The 13725-nt window shown below is 40.8% G+C and overlaps 1 protein-coding gene across 4 annotated transcripts in view; it reads left to right on the top strand.

Moving 5' to 3' along the window:
- KLF8 (KLF transcription factor 8) overlaps window positions 1-13725 on the top strand; it is a 369048-nt gene that overhangs the window by 285406 nt on the left and 69917 nt on the right. The window contains exons 1-2 of one of the 4 annotated variants that reach the window (XM_067722394.1): window positions 13059-13084; window positions 13405-13486. The exons of the other annotated variants lie outside the window; for them this stretch is intronic. The gene's annotated coding sequence lies outside the window, so the exon portion shown is untranslated. Of the gene's footprint in view, window positions 1-13058; window positions 13085-13404; window positions 13487-13725 lie in introns of those variants that run through there. 4 annotated transcript variants of the gene reach the window in all.

Here is a 13725-nt window from a genome sequence, read left to right as displayed (position 1 = left end):
ACCACTATTACATTGGTGATATGTATGCTAAATGAACAAGTCCTCACTATTTTAGAGATGGTTAATTCAATAAGAGTTGGTTGGAGGATTCAAGAGAATTTGTTTTGAAAAAAGAAAGAAAAAATTGGCTGCAAACTAAACAAATCTCCCCCAATTAAATGCAAAATGCTGCTAGAAGAGGACCCCAAGTAGAAGCTCTGAAAAAATCCTTTTATATAAAGTGGAACAATACCTGAAGTCTACAGAAGCAATCAGTGCTCTATAAGGTTTAAGTCCTCTACAGTGAGCATGCAACTCCTCAGAAACCCACATAGCCAATATCTTACTTGGCATTGCCACAAAGCACCTCAAACTCAACACATCCAAAACCAAACTCATTATCTTCCCTCCCTAAATATGGTTCTTTTACATTGTTCCTCAGTGAATGACTTCACTATCCAGTTGCTCAAGTTAGAGTTCTAAGAATCATCTTGGACATTTCCCTCTCCCTCACCTCCAATATTAAATCCCTTACCAAATTCTGTTGATAGGACCTCCTAAGTTTCTCTAACATCAGTATGATTCTCTGCATCTTCACTGCCTCTACTTAAGGTATAATCTAAGCTATGATCTAAATTATAATAATTTATTGCTGAACTCCTGCACCTCCTAACTTGTTTCCCCTAATTTACCACAGCCCCCTCCAATCTGATCTCCACACTACAGCCAAAGATACATTTCAAAATACATATCTGATTATGTAGCTCCTCTGCTAAAAATATTTGGAGAAAAACAAAACTCTTTAGGATCTCTATGAACTCCTGTATAGTCTGGTCCCTTCCTGTATCTCCAGCCTCAACGTGTACTACTCTCACTCACTTTCCTCCAACCTCTCTGGCTTCTTGGGTTTTTGGACATATATAAAACCCTATATGTAAGACCCTAATGCTGCCAGGCCTTTGCCCATGATATTTCTTCTTCCTGTGTACTCCCTCTTGGCCTAGTTAGTGTTTACTGAACCTCAGGTAAGCTTTCTCTGATCTTCCTTGATACCTCAAATCTCTCTCCAATAGCAAATAGTATATGCCAAACAAATATGAACTTGTGCACAATGGTTTTCACAATGGTAGTGAATGTATGTGTTGCCTATTTGAAGAGCATAACTAATAGCAAAAATTAGTACTTGATGATTTTCTGTCTTGGAGGCATACTCAAGGGTAGTAAGCTGCATCCTGGCAATGATTTCATATGTAGAATGCCCATTAGAAACCAGAACATCTCCACTACAACTCTGGTGCTGTGGAAGAATTTATTATTGGGAGTGTTTTCCTGATAGAATACATTAGAACTAAATTAGAGGCTAATTGCTCCAGGTTCTAACTAACTGGGGTTGTAGAATCCAGGATTTTTCCATGTCATCTTCAATTGTACCTTTAAAAGGATGATGATATTCGGTGAACCCAAGAGTTAGAACAAAAGGTATTATGGAGGGGATTTCTGTCCTTCCCAGTAGCCTAGTAGACTCTGCTTCTGGGGATTTCACTGAACTTTCTGAACAGAGGGAATTATGCCTTCGAGATAAGAAAACAACATTGGAGTTAACAGATATTCTGACAGGCAGAATATTGAAATGAAGAAGTAAATTAGGATTGGTAATATGGAGAGAGATTAATGAGAAAGGGACAGTACACTGAAGAAGGATGGATGGTGGGTAGGAGGTCCTAGCTTATAGATCCCTGGCTGTAGCTGGGGTCACTTGCTGCAGACCAGGTGGGAGTGAAATCACTGCTAGCGATGTAATTGGCAGACTCCCAACAACCAACTGGGTCTGAAATAAGACTACTGATCATCCATTGCAGCAGTTTTCCTAGTAAGAAGCAATCATCTGACTCCCATCATATACCAACGGCAGAAAGGAAAACCTGTACCAGTGCCTGTATCTGTAAAGAGAGGATACAAAGGGAACCTGTTTCTAGGGGCAGGGATGAAGAATCTTGATGCTTTGATTAAATTAATTTAGAACTCTGTAAGTGTCTGAGGTACCAGATAGTGTCCAAACTCTCCTCTGTTAAAAACAGAAGTAGTGATGTAATATACCTAGGCTAGAGTTCTGGGACCTGAACCCAGAGTTTGGGTTAGAGTGATGGAAAGAAAAATGTCCTGCTCAGTAGAAGATATACTTTGGGGTCTGATGAAAACAATCCTTTTTCTGGTTCAAAACATGTTCTGTGGTAAGAACTCATAAGTAAGTTGGCTGTGTCCTATATACAAAGCTAGCAATAAACATACTGCCAATGCCTCATCTTAAAACCAATAATCTTTCCCTTTTATTGCAAGGAGATCATGATTCTACCTGAGCAATATACTATGAAGATCAAAAAGACTCATAATGTTTTAGTAACATAATCAAACTAGAATGTAAAATTTAATCTAACATACGTTTACTGATACACATAATTGCTATTTAGCCTCACTGTAATTAGGCATAAATACTAAGGAAAGTTGAAAGGCCAAGGAAATTTTTAATTCTTTTAATTTAACCCTAGATAAATTGGGTGGGGGAATCGCCTTTCCAGAAGCTCTCTATACAGGTTTGTAGAAATGTAAAAGGGTTTGTGAGGATTAGGTTAAGCTTTCACTTTAACAGAGTAAAGATGTGGGATAAGAGAATCTAGAGTCAGTTTAGGGAAGGGGGTATACATCGGGCCAGACCTCACAGTGGTCAAAGGAATCTGGTTTACTTCTTTTTGTTGAAATTCTCAGAATATTTTTAAATGAAATATCAGAAATGTCTGCAAAAGTGTGGTATGTTTTAAATTATCACATTAAAGAAAATGACATTTTTAATAAGCATGCATAATACAATGTTATTCACAAGATTTTTAAAAATTCTTATATATAAATATTAAAAATAGTGTATCACAGAAAGTGTGGTCCAATCATGGGCTCCACATTTGAATTTATATGATGAATCTTTCAATACTGCAATTTGGCAATAAAGACAAATTTGAAATTCGATGTTTTTAGGGAATGTGAAGCCTTGGCCAAGTGATTTTTTTAGGCTCTGCCTGTGATAGGCTATTGAAGGAATCTAAAGCTGTTTGGAGACCTCTCTGAAGAATGAGTATCATCAAACACAAATGGTGAGTGGCCAGTTATTACAGCTTCTCCCACAGGAGGAATGGGTCTGCCAGGAGTTCTGTGCAGACAGACAGATGATTAATATTGAGTGGCTCTAAGCCCTAGGTATTAGCAACTGGGGAATGGACCATTGCTAAAGCTACCAGACTCATTTTTTTCTCAGACTAAAAATAACCTCCAAAAAATATGATCCTTAGCTATCATAAGGCTAGAATTCATGGATATCCAGGTTTAAACCAATGCTAGAGATGCCCACTGACCTCCAGCCTCTCTCCGGTACCTCTCCTTCTCCCATTTACATTGCTGTCTTCCCCATCCACCCAATTCAAAATGGGTGAATTAAAAAGCCTGAGACTGAGCATTGGGAAGCAGTAGAGGTTAAGCACACACACGCACACTCTGGCATGTACTTGGCTATAAGACTGGGATATTAACTCTGAGGGTGCTTGCATGGATTAAATAAAGTCAGTATTGGGCTTATCACAGTGCTCCACCAATGTTAGATGATGGTGATGATGATAATGATGATTTATTCTCTCCAGTTGTGTTCTTCAGAGCCACCTTTGTCTTCAGCTACCTTTTTCATCAGTGGGCCTTCAGCTCCTACCCAGGGCAAAATAAGAATCTCAGTGATGTAGTGAGGAGTAAATGAGGTAATTTAAATGAGTAAATGACTAAAAAGTGCTTAGCAGTGCAGTAGGTACTCAGAATATGGTGGTCATTAGCTGCTTCTATAAAATGGAAAAAATTAATTAACTATAGAAAGCATTCTTTGTTCTGAAAATCAACAAAAAGTACTTCCTATGGATCAATCAACTATTGATTTCTTTTTTTTTTTTTTTCCCGGTAAATATTCTTTTTTTTTTTTTTTTTTTTTTCAACTATTGATTTCTAATACCTGTAGAGCAATACGGGATAGCTGGATATATGTTCCCATTACCCTAATGAGCAAAACTCAGACCATTAGTTTTCCAAGTATGGTCCCCAGAATAGCAGCATCAGCATAACCTGGGAACTTGCTAGAAATGAAAATTCTTAGGTCTCACCCACAACCTACTAAATCAGAAACCCTGGGGTTGGGGCCCTGCACTCTGTTTTTAACAAGATGTCCAGGTGATTCTAATGCACACTCAAATGTGAGAATCATGATATATTGGAGTTTTAAATGTTGTCACAAAATATTGATTCTGTGCAAGGCACTTTTTCACAAATACTGTGCATTTCTGATACTCTAAAATGAGAATGATAATATTGGCTGGAATTGTCCAGACTAATTTTAAAGCAAATTCATAATGCAAAAATAATTCCACAACAAATGGCCTTTTTGGTCACTATGGAATAGTGCCTCCTGCTTCATTCCTACTGGGGTCATTAGATGAGACTTCCCTGTTCAAAACTTGTGCAGGTTTAAAACAGGTTCTTACTCATATCTCTAGAACCTATTTCTGAGGATACTGAGGCTTGTCCCATGTTCTTTGGATCCAGATAAAATCAGGATAACTAAAAGGGGTGATATGGTATGTGATCTTGGCAAAGTTACTTAAGTTCTCTCTGCCTTAATTTCCTCATCTGTAAAATAAGGATAATGGCACATATAGGATTGTTGCAGGAATTAAATGTCTTTCTACAGGTAAAGTGTTTGGAAGAGTGACTATACACCATTCATATGTGTTGTTATTATTATTATTACAGCGATGTAGACTAATTTCAGCCCTAAGCTCTTTACCCAATTATTATGAATGGGAAAAACCTACTCCACTTTACCCTACCCCCACTACTATAACCCCTTGCCATCCAGGCACATTCAGGACCTTTATACAGGAGAGGAGTCAAAGATGAACACTTAGCAAAAAAGAAAAATTAAAAAAAGAACAGATGAGGATATTATTCAGTTAACTTGTCAGTGAGGTAACAAATATTCATTGAGCATCTATTCTCTTCCAAGCAGTGGACTACATCTGAGAGTAAAATTGAACTGGATTCTGCCTTCACAAAAAAAGAAGTCTAGGGACTTCCCTGGTGGTCCAGTGGTTAAGATTCTGTGCTCCCAATGCAGGGGACATGGGTTTGATCCCTGGTCAGAGAACTAAGGTCCTGCATGCTGCATGGCATGGCCAAAAAAAAAAAAAGAGGTCTAGTGGGAGAGACAGGTAAAGAAAAAGTAATCACACAAATGCACAACATACCCAATTAAAAATTGTGGTTATTGCTACTAAGGAAAATTGTTCTGCCAAATGTATAAGGGGGGAAAGGAACGTTCAACCAGAATTCCTGTACTTTGGCTTACAAAGCATTGTCCAGAGCAGGTGACAAGTCCTGGTTGAGGAGATGAGGCTAGGGAAAATGTATGAAACATTTATGAAGGCCTTTCTTGTAGGTCACACTAAGAGGTTTTAGCTTTTATCTTGAGGGCAATAAGATACCTTTGAGAAATTTCTGATTTTGGAATAATCAATCCTAGCTGCAGTGCATGAGAGCAAAAGTAGAGACAGGGAGACTAATTAGGAGTTTATTTTGATAAGCTAGGTAAGAAATGATGTGAGTGGTTCCTATTACTAATATTACATATACATGCTACTTGAGTATCCTTTCTTTAAGCTGATGTGATTCAGGCAAGTGAGGGTTATGATAAGATGCTGATTTACAAACAATTCATCCAAGTTGTTTTATTCTTATTATAGAAATAGTAAAAATTTGTTATAGAAAATTTAGAAAACAAATATAAAAAAGGAAACAAACTTCCCATAATCCTTCAACTACCTACAACTTTAATTCGACACCCAACTCAAATATTTTTTCCAATTATAAAAGTAATACATGCTCATTATAGAAAAATTTAAAAAACAAAATTGTCTTATAATTCTACTGCTATCCTTTTTTAATACTAAAATGTGTTTATTTCTGTGGTAAAAATATGTGGCATGTATGTTGAACAAAAATGAAATGATAGTGTAAGTGTACTTTTGTGTCCTATTCTTACATTTAACATTATTATACAAATATTTTCCATGGTCAATGAGAGTATTGGAAAACCTTAAATTTGAATAACTCTGTAGTCATATGCATGCATTATAATTTAGCTACCCAACATCTTGTTGTGAACATTCAGATTCTTTCCAACTTTTTATTGTTATATTTAAATCTGGGATGAGATTCCTTTGTCCCCACCTCTGCTTTTTTGGTAATAGAGATATACTCATCCTTGCACTTGCTTACCCGGTAAACAATATGGGGAAGTACGTTGATCTCTGTGAGACAGCATCTCTAGCCTGGGAGTTCTGATCATTTTGCTGTAACCAACCAAGAAAACAGGTTGTTGAAAGTATGGAAACCATATTATACAGGGGATGGATTAAGCAATCAGGGATGTTTATGGGAGGGAAAAGAAGGTGAGACATTTCAGCGACCATGACATGGAAGAAGGAGTAGACTTGCTCTTTGTTTTTCCAGGGTCAGTCCCAGGATGCACAGGTAGAAATTTCAGAAAGCATACTTCAGTTCAACATAATAATAGCAAAAATTTGTATAGTGCTTAGTCTGTGCCAAGTTCTGTTCTAAGCATGTTATATGTATATGTATTAAATTACATAATCCTCTCAATATCCTATGAGATAGGTACTATTATTACTCCTATCTTACAGATGAGGACACCAAGGCCCAGATATGTTAAATAACTTGTTCAGGGTCACACAGCTAGCAAGTGGTGAAAGCAGAATTTACACTGAGACATGTGGCTCTAAATTATTCCATTCCACCAACTTTTATTGAGTACTTGTTATATGATAAGTACTGTGCAAAGAGCTAAAAATATAAAGATAATTGAACTACTGATGATTGAACTCCTAACCTCAAGGAACTGACACTCAAATGAATGAAACTGCCATATAAAAAGATAGGTGTACTATAATGTGGTGAGTCTTATGAAATAATTATGTCAGCGTGCTATAAGGGCTAGAAGAGACCCCCTTAGCCCAAACTGGAGGTTCAAGGAAACCTTGCTGTAGAAGTGTGTTCAGAAACAGTATAAGGTTTCATCCAAGCTCAGTGGAAAACTTCCATGTTATATTAGCAATTCTGTCATGGGTATAGGAGGAGGCAGGATTGCTATACATTTATTTATTTGGGGGTTAGACCCTCCTTTAAACCAAAGTGTCTAATAAAGGAGCTCATGAATTGGGAAGATAATTGGGTTCAATCATTGTTTGCTAAAGTTCAGTTATTTACATTTCACCTTCATGATTTAGACCATATCTGAGTATTAGCTGTACTGTTATTTACTTAGTATGCTTTCTTAAATAAACTGACTTATTTTACTAAAAAATTGCATCGAAAATAACACTACCATAAGTAGAAAGCCAGTCTAACTCCCCATAAATAGAAGGCAACCATTAAAATACATGAATACTATTAGAAAATAGTTAACTCTGTACTGCCTAAGATAATCCTTCATAACACTAGGGGTATGCCTAAGACATGTTGAAAAATGCTGAATGAAATGATCTCTTCAGGCCCTTCCTACAACAACATTCTGTGCTTGGGTGACCAACTTTTGCCTCTAGTGTATGCCTCCAGTGTTTTATTTTCATCATATTTGTGTATATTTTCCCACCTGTTCTTCACATAGTCCTGATCATTTCAGCTATGTGTTTACACCATGTAAACAGGTGTAGTTGCCTATATCCCCATGACATACTATAGATTCACTTCCCAGATCAAACCATTTATCTCACTTTATGAAGTGAATTACCATTGCTAATCTGCCTGCCTTACACTTTTAAATTCACTACTAACCTGACCTGAAAAGGTAATGTCCTGTCATTGTGGCTTAATGGTAGGCTGCTACAACTATATTTGTGATATTGACTTGAGAGGAAAGAGCTACCACAATCCAGGGACATTTGGACAAACAAAGAGCAGAGGAAGGAAAGAATAAAGGTGCAATACCTCAATAGGTATGTTAGTGGAAAGGTTTTAAGAAAGCACTGAATACATACTCCCCATCTTCTTTCTTCTCTCCCTCTTACTTTCTCAGGGAAGTAATAAGACTACAATAGGCTGTAGGGTGAAAGCCATTCTCCCACTGGTTTGGGAGACAGTGGTAGATGGACACAACCCATCTGTTAGGAAAGTGAGAGCTACCTGTGGTAAGGCAAGGATGGTAATCATGAGTCTGCTTTGCAGGGGAGGGCTGCAGGGCCCTGATGCCTCTCTGAATCCAGCTCAATGATAAAGAAGTTCCTGTTCTATTTATACATTTCCTTTGACAATCTTGTATATTTATTTGTTTAATATGAAAGCAAGAATGCAAGTCTTTTTCTTGTATACTCAGTAGAATCCTTCCCTGACTCAGGAATATACATTTTTGGGACCAGGCCAAGGATGTTATTCCTTTCCTGCAGATGAGGCTGAGGATCCCAGTTTTTCTGCTTTGGCTTTGCTGTTAATTATAAAGCCTCTTCCCTACTCCAATTTATAGGTGTGGTAGCATCTATGGTCTAAATAGTGTGAAAAGTCCACACACACATACACACACACACACACACACACACACACACACACACACACAAACCCCTAGTCAAGCTCTGCTCATAAAGTTAGCAGCCTGAGGTACAACTAAACTCGTGGATGGTAGCAGGCCTGCTAGAGCTTGCCCAGGATGGGGCTCTTCCAAGAGAATTTCAAAGCCTGGTCACCTGCTCCTGGCCCATTGGCCATTCCTAAAGTGAATTTAGTCATGCCTCTGAATGTCTCAAGCAAGCAGTTTAGTTATTAATTTTTATAAGTTATTCATATACACAAGTATGGGAGTTATGGGAAACATGGAGGCATGTTCCCAATATCTGTGTCCAGAAAGGGACGCAATCTAAAGCTAGTAGATTTAAGAGCTGCCATTGCTAAGAATAATAGTTATCCTATCTTGAGTGCTTTCTTTGTGTGAGGTACTGTGCTTTGTAGGCTATAATCTCATTGCGGGCAGATCCAGGACTTGTGGGGCCTGAAGTTTATACAACGTTGGGGATCCTCTTTAAGAAAAACACAGTTTGATCACTCTCAGTGTCTTGGAAAGGCCATTCAAATGAGGGGCCTCGAAGCTCAAACTTCATTAATTTCACTGTAAAGCCACCTCTGCATCTTTTTAAATCTTTTGACAATTCTGAGAAGTACTAGTGGTATACTTTTAAAAGAAATAGGTGAGGAAACTGACTTTTAGAGAACTGAGGTCACTTGCCCAAGGTTGTACAGTTTGTAAGCTAAGTCATTGTTTTTCTCCCACAATCTCTTTCCAGGTTTTCTCTTCTCAGCTAACTGAATTTCCTTCTCTAAAATATCCTTATCCTTTGCTGGCAGAACTTAGCACTGTCTTCTGGCATGTGTGAGGAGCTTAACACTTGTTCAACATTAGCAGAGGGGCAAAAGGTCTCCTTTTAGCTGAGCTCACAGGGGGAATATTCCCTCTGGGGAACTGCAGAACAAGAAGAAAGCGGGTGAGGAGGACAATATTTTTCCTATTAGATCTGAGCTATGCGCTACTTTCAGCTACACTTTTGTTGTTCCATGAACAACAGTGACTTAAGAATGCAGGCTTTTCTGTTTATATACAACTTGATTTCCCCAGACCAGCTCTACGCTGTTGGGCCCCTATCTCCCCATGCTCTCCCTTCCCTTCCTCACTTCACCCTATTCTACCCCACCTTCCTCTCAGCCCCAGCTCCCCAAGACTTCTCTTTTGTTGTTGTTCTACTGGGAGCAGGGAGGGTGGAGTCCTCTTACTGAGGCTTTTCCTCCCCTCCCTCCAGCCCTCAGACTGGGCTCCACCCTACTAGTTTGTCAGCTGGCTTTCAAGAAAAGGAGGAGGAGAGGCAAGAGGATGAAGAGGAGGAAGAGGGAAAGGGAAAAACAGTGTTTCTTGGGCCCTGACACCTGGGTTATCTGCATATTTCTTAGCTGTTGTTCATTGGGTCCCTGCTTAATTTAACTCTTACATCCCTCATCTGACTCTGGTTATTAAGAGGAAAGCACAGGCTGCTACTTCAAGCAGGCAGTCTCAAGCCTTCGGGTTTGATAGAAGGAGTTGAAGGTATTGCAGGTCACTGTTTGGTTTATTTCTTAAGGAAGCTAATACAAAGGAGAGTCTGTGTTGCTTCCTGGAAGGAGAGGGAAACTGATCTCAATTTCTACTTCTCCATACGTGTTCCCCCATACCCTTTCCTGTGACTTACATGGACACTTGCTGATTATTGATGTGTCAAAAGGCAAAGAATATAAAGGAAAAGTCCTGCCTTTGCAATTAGCTGTGATATATAAAACATATATATATATATATATATATATATATATATATATATATATATATATATATACTCAATAAGTGTATATATGTATACACATATGGCTTAGAACAGTTTGGCACATAGTTAATGGTCAATAACTATTATTATTGTTAATAATAATTCCTGGCACTCAGGTTACAGAGATGATAACATCTTGTGCCTAACTTCAGGGACTTTATAGTCTAGTGTGGGCAAGCAATTATATCAACAAATATGTGCCCTGAGGTAGAGAAGGGCACAGAGGAAGCAATGGTTAGTTCTGCCTGAATTAAGTAAGGAGGGGAGATGATCTTGAATTAGTCCTTTCAAGGAGGTAGACAGAGAGCTTAGGCCATTTGAGAAAGAGAAAGAAAAGTGAGCCAAAGCATAGAGGATGGAAATAACCTGGCATTCTCAGGGATATTTAATACAGGTAAGGCCCAGGAAATCAGCAAAAGCTCTGCTGCCTGAGAGGTAGGCAGGGTCCAGATCACAGCAGATTAAAGGATGAGTCCCAGAGTGTTGCCTTGGATGTTGGGGTACATGGTGATGTCATTCAGGTGAACTACAGGAGGAATAACCGAGTTTGGGGTGGAATAAGAAGAGATGAGACAATTAGAGATTCTGCCAGCAATATCAAGTGAATGGGCATATATGTGTTGGGAAGTACTGGGCTGTGAACCTCAGTTTTCTTATTTTTAAAAGGGGGCTTGGGAATTCCCTGGTGGCCAAAAAAATAAAGGAGGGGCTTGGAGAATATAATAGCACCTATTCTCCAGGGTTGTTATCAGGAATAAATGAGAAATGATGAATGTAAAAACACCTGGCCTAGTAACTTGTCCATATTAGGTGCTGAATACACAGTAGCTATTATTATTTTTCCTGTCTCTCTGCTCCCTCCCTCTCTCTGCTTTGTTTCTTCTCTCTTCTTTCCTCCCCTTTAAAAGAACTGTGGTAGGAAAGAGGCACTGAAAAAGGCCTGTGGTTGCCTGTGACTTCCTGGCCTCCTATTAAATGGTTTAGAGAGGGACTTTCAAGCAAGGGCAAAGAAATCCTGGAAATGTGGCTGATTTTCTATGGATTCAGCTCTGCAGGGATCTTCCACAATGCCTGGAAGAGAGGCCATCTCAGGGGTTTGAGGACTCTATTCTTAGAGGTCTGGTATTTGGAAGACTAAAAAGAATCTTTCAGTATTCACAGTTCCTTCATCTCCTCCTTCTTCCCCTCCCACCCTTTCACCCTCACCTTCTTCCCTTATATCTTGCTAGAAAATGCCCCCAGTTCCATTCTCCTTTGCTCTTTGTCTCCTCCCTGAGAAGATACTGTGACTTCGTTGTCCTTGCTGGTGTCACAGTGTTACCATGCAGAGCTAGGACTGTAAATATTTTTCAGTTGCCAGCTTTCTTGCTTTTCCCCTTCCCTATTCCTCCCTTCCTATACAGCCCCCACCCCCAATTCCCACATCCCTTTCACCCTCCCTCAGCTTAACACGCAAATGGATAGGTGACCAAACGGTGTGCTTGCAAGCCTCTTTAAGAATAAGGAACTGAATTTGTTTGAGTTGTACCTGCTGCTTCTGGAGACTGCCGCCAGGGAAAAGACCAGAGCTCTCCACACTGGGCCCCGCCCCACCCCCTCCCTTCTCCCTCCTTGGTCTCAGCGCCCCCCTTCTCCACCTCCTTCCACTCTTCACTCTCCTCTAGTGTCCGCCTGTTCCTTTTAAGTAACTCCACCCTCAGGATAGTCACACCACTTCTCTGGTTCTAGCCGGGCAGGAGGCAAGTCACCCCACCCACTCGGGTTGCCTAGCTAGCACTGTCGGTACTGACCCTCATGAACGTGAGGTCCCCAGTGGGGCAGCTAGATGCACCCAAGAAACCTCACTCTAGAGTACCCGCACAAGTTCTTGACGTTTTTTGCTGAAGCCCCTGTCCTAGACTGGGGTGCCCCTATGTGTTTCCACCAATCGTAGGCATTTGCCCCTCCCTTCTTTCTTTTTAGGAAGGCTTTGGAGTGTGCAGCAGCAACAACGGCAGTAAAGGGATCCTTTTGTGGTATATTCTCCTGGGTTCCTGTCTTGAAGGAGTCCTCCGCCTCAACTTTGTATTCAAGTAGTGCTTTGGGGTTTGGGCTGGTTTTCTTAGCTCTTAGCCCCGGCACTCTCCTCAAGGGTGTGTGGAGTTCAGAGGATGGGTGGAGAGTGGGTTTGGCCGGAACTGAATTGGTAGAGGTGAAAGGGGAACGGAGGATCCTCAACCTTGGCCACTTGGGCCCAGCGAACCCACTTTATTTTTAGCCGAGGAAAAGAGCTAAAAGAGCATTGCAGCAAGGGGAAGATTCTTTTTAGGAAGTCGGTTTTTCTGGCTCCCCAATTTGGGGTTGGATGCTTGAGAGCTTTGTTTCCCTTGTTTCGAGGGTGGTCCAGCTGGGTCTGAATCGACTCTGTCGGCTCTGGCCCTCCTCCTCATTTCCAGCCAGGAGAAAAAGAGGAGGTGGGGGGCCGAGAAAGAGAAGGCAAGAGCGAGCCGCCTGGCGCGCTGTCAGACAGGGGCGGGTGTGAGGGAAACAGCTGTCTTGCGATCAGGAGTATGAGCCTCTCAGAGGACCGCATGAGCTCCGGACACTTCAGGAGTCTCCAGCTAGTGACATGGGCGGTAAGTGACTCCGGAATTAGAACCCACCCAATCCCATCTCCTCCCTCTAGATTCTATCCCCCATCCCACCCCCACTCCTCACTTCTATAGGTTTTAGTAGAGGGAGTGCGGCGGGGGCGGTGGGGAGAGAAGAGTACAAACATTATGTGGAATTAAATGAAACTCAAGGGAAAATGACTTTGCTAAAGGGCTGAGCAAAGGGGGGTTCGGAATGGGAGGAGTACTTTGGGGATCCTCGTAGGAGAAATGAAGAGGGGCACGAATGGATGGATTTGTTTAATTTAATCCGCCCTGGTTTGGTGCTTTCATTTTTCCTTCAGGGGTAAGGTTTGTCTTGACTTAACCCCACACAGCCAAAGTTGCTACCAGAGAGAACGGGATTTGGAAGGCCAACGTTCCAAGGTAACCCCCCTAAATAGTAGCAGGTACCTAGATATGCTTCTAAAAGGAAGAAGAGCAGGGGCTTAATGTTTGAGCCGAGGCTATTGAAAGGCGAGGCCCTGAAGGCAGCCGCCAGGGAGGAGCTGCTTTGGGCGTGCCGGCTCTTTAAGGAGGGGCTGGGCATGGTTGGAGGAGAAAGCATAGGCCCTGCCCTGGCTCTTTAAAACGTGGCTAAGGCGGTTGGTTTGTCTGTGTAGGTG

This window comes from Pseudorca crassidens, chromosome X (genome assembly GCF_039906515.1).
Source record: "Pseudorca crassidens isolate mPseCra1 chromosome X, mPseCra1.hap1, whole genome shotgun sequence".
In the NCBI taxonomy this organism is placed as follows: domain Eukaryota; kingdom Metazoa; phylum Chordata; class Mammalia; order Artiodactyla; family Delphinidae; genus Pseudorca; species Pseudorca crassidens.
The sequence above is the reverse complement of the archived record's forward strand: the minus strand, read 5'-3'. Positions and strand labels throughout refer to the sequence as shown.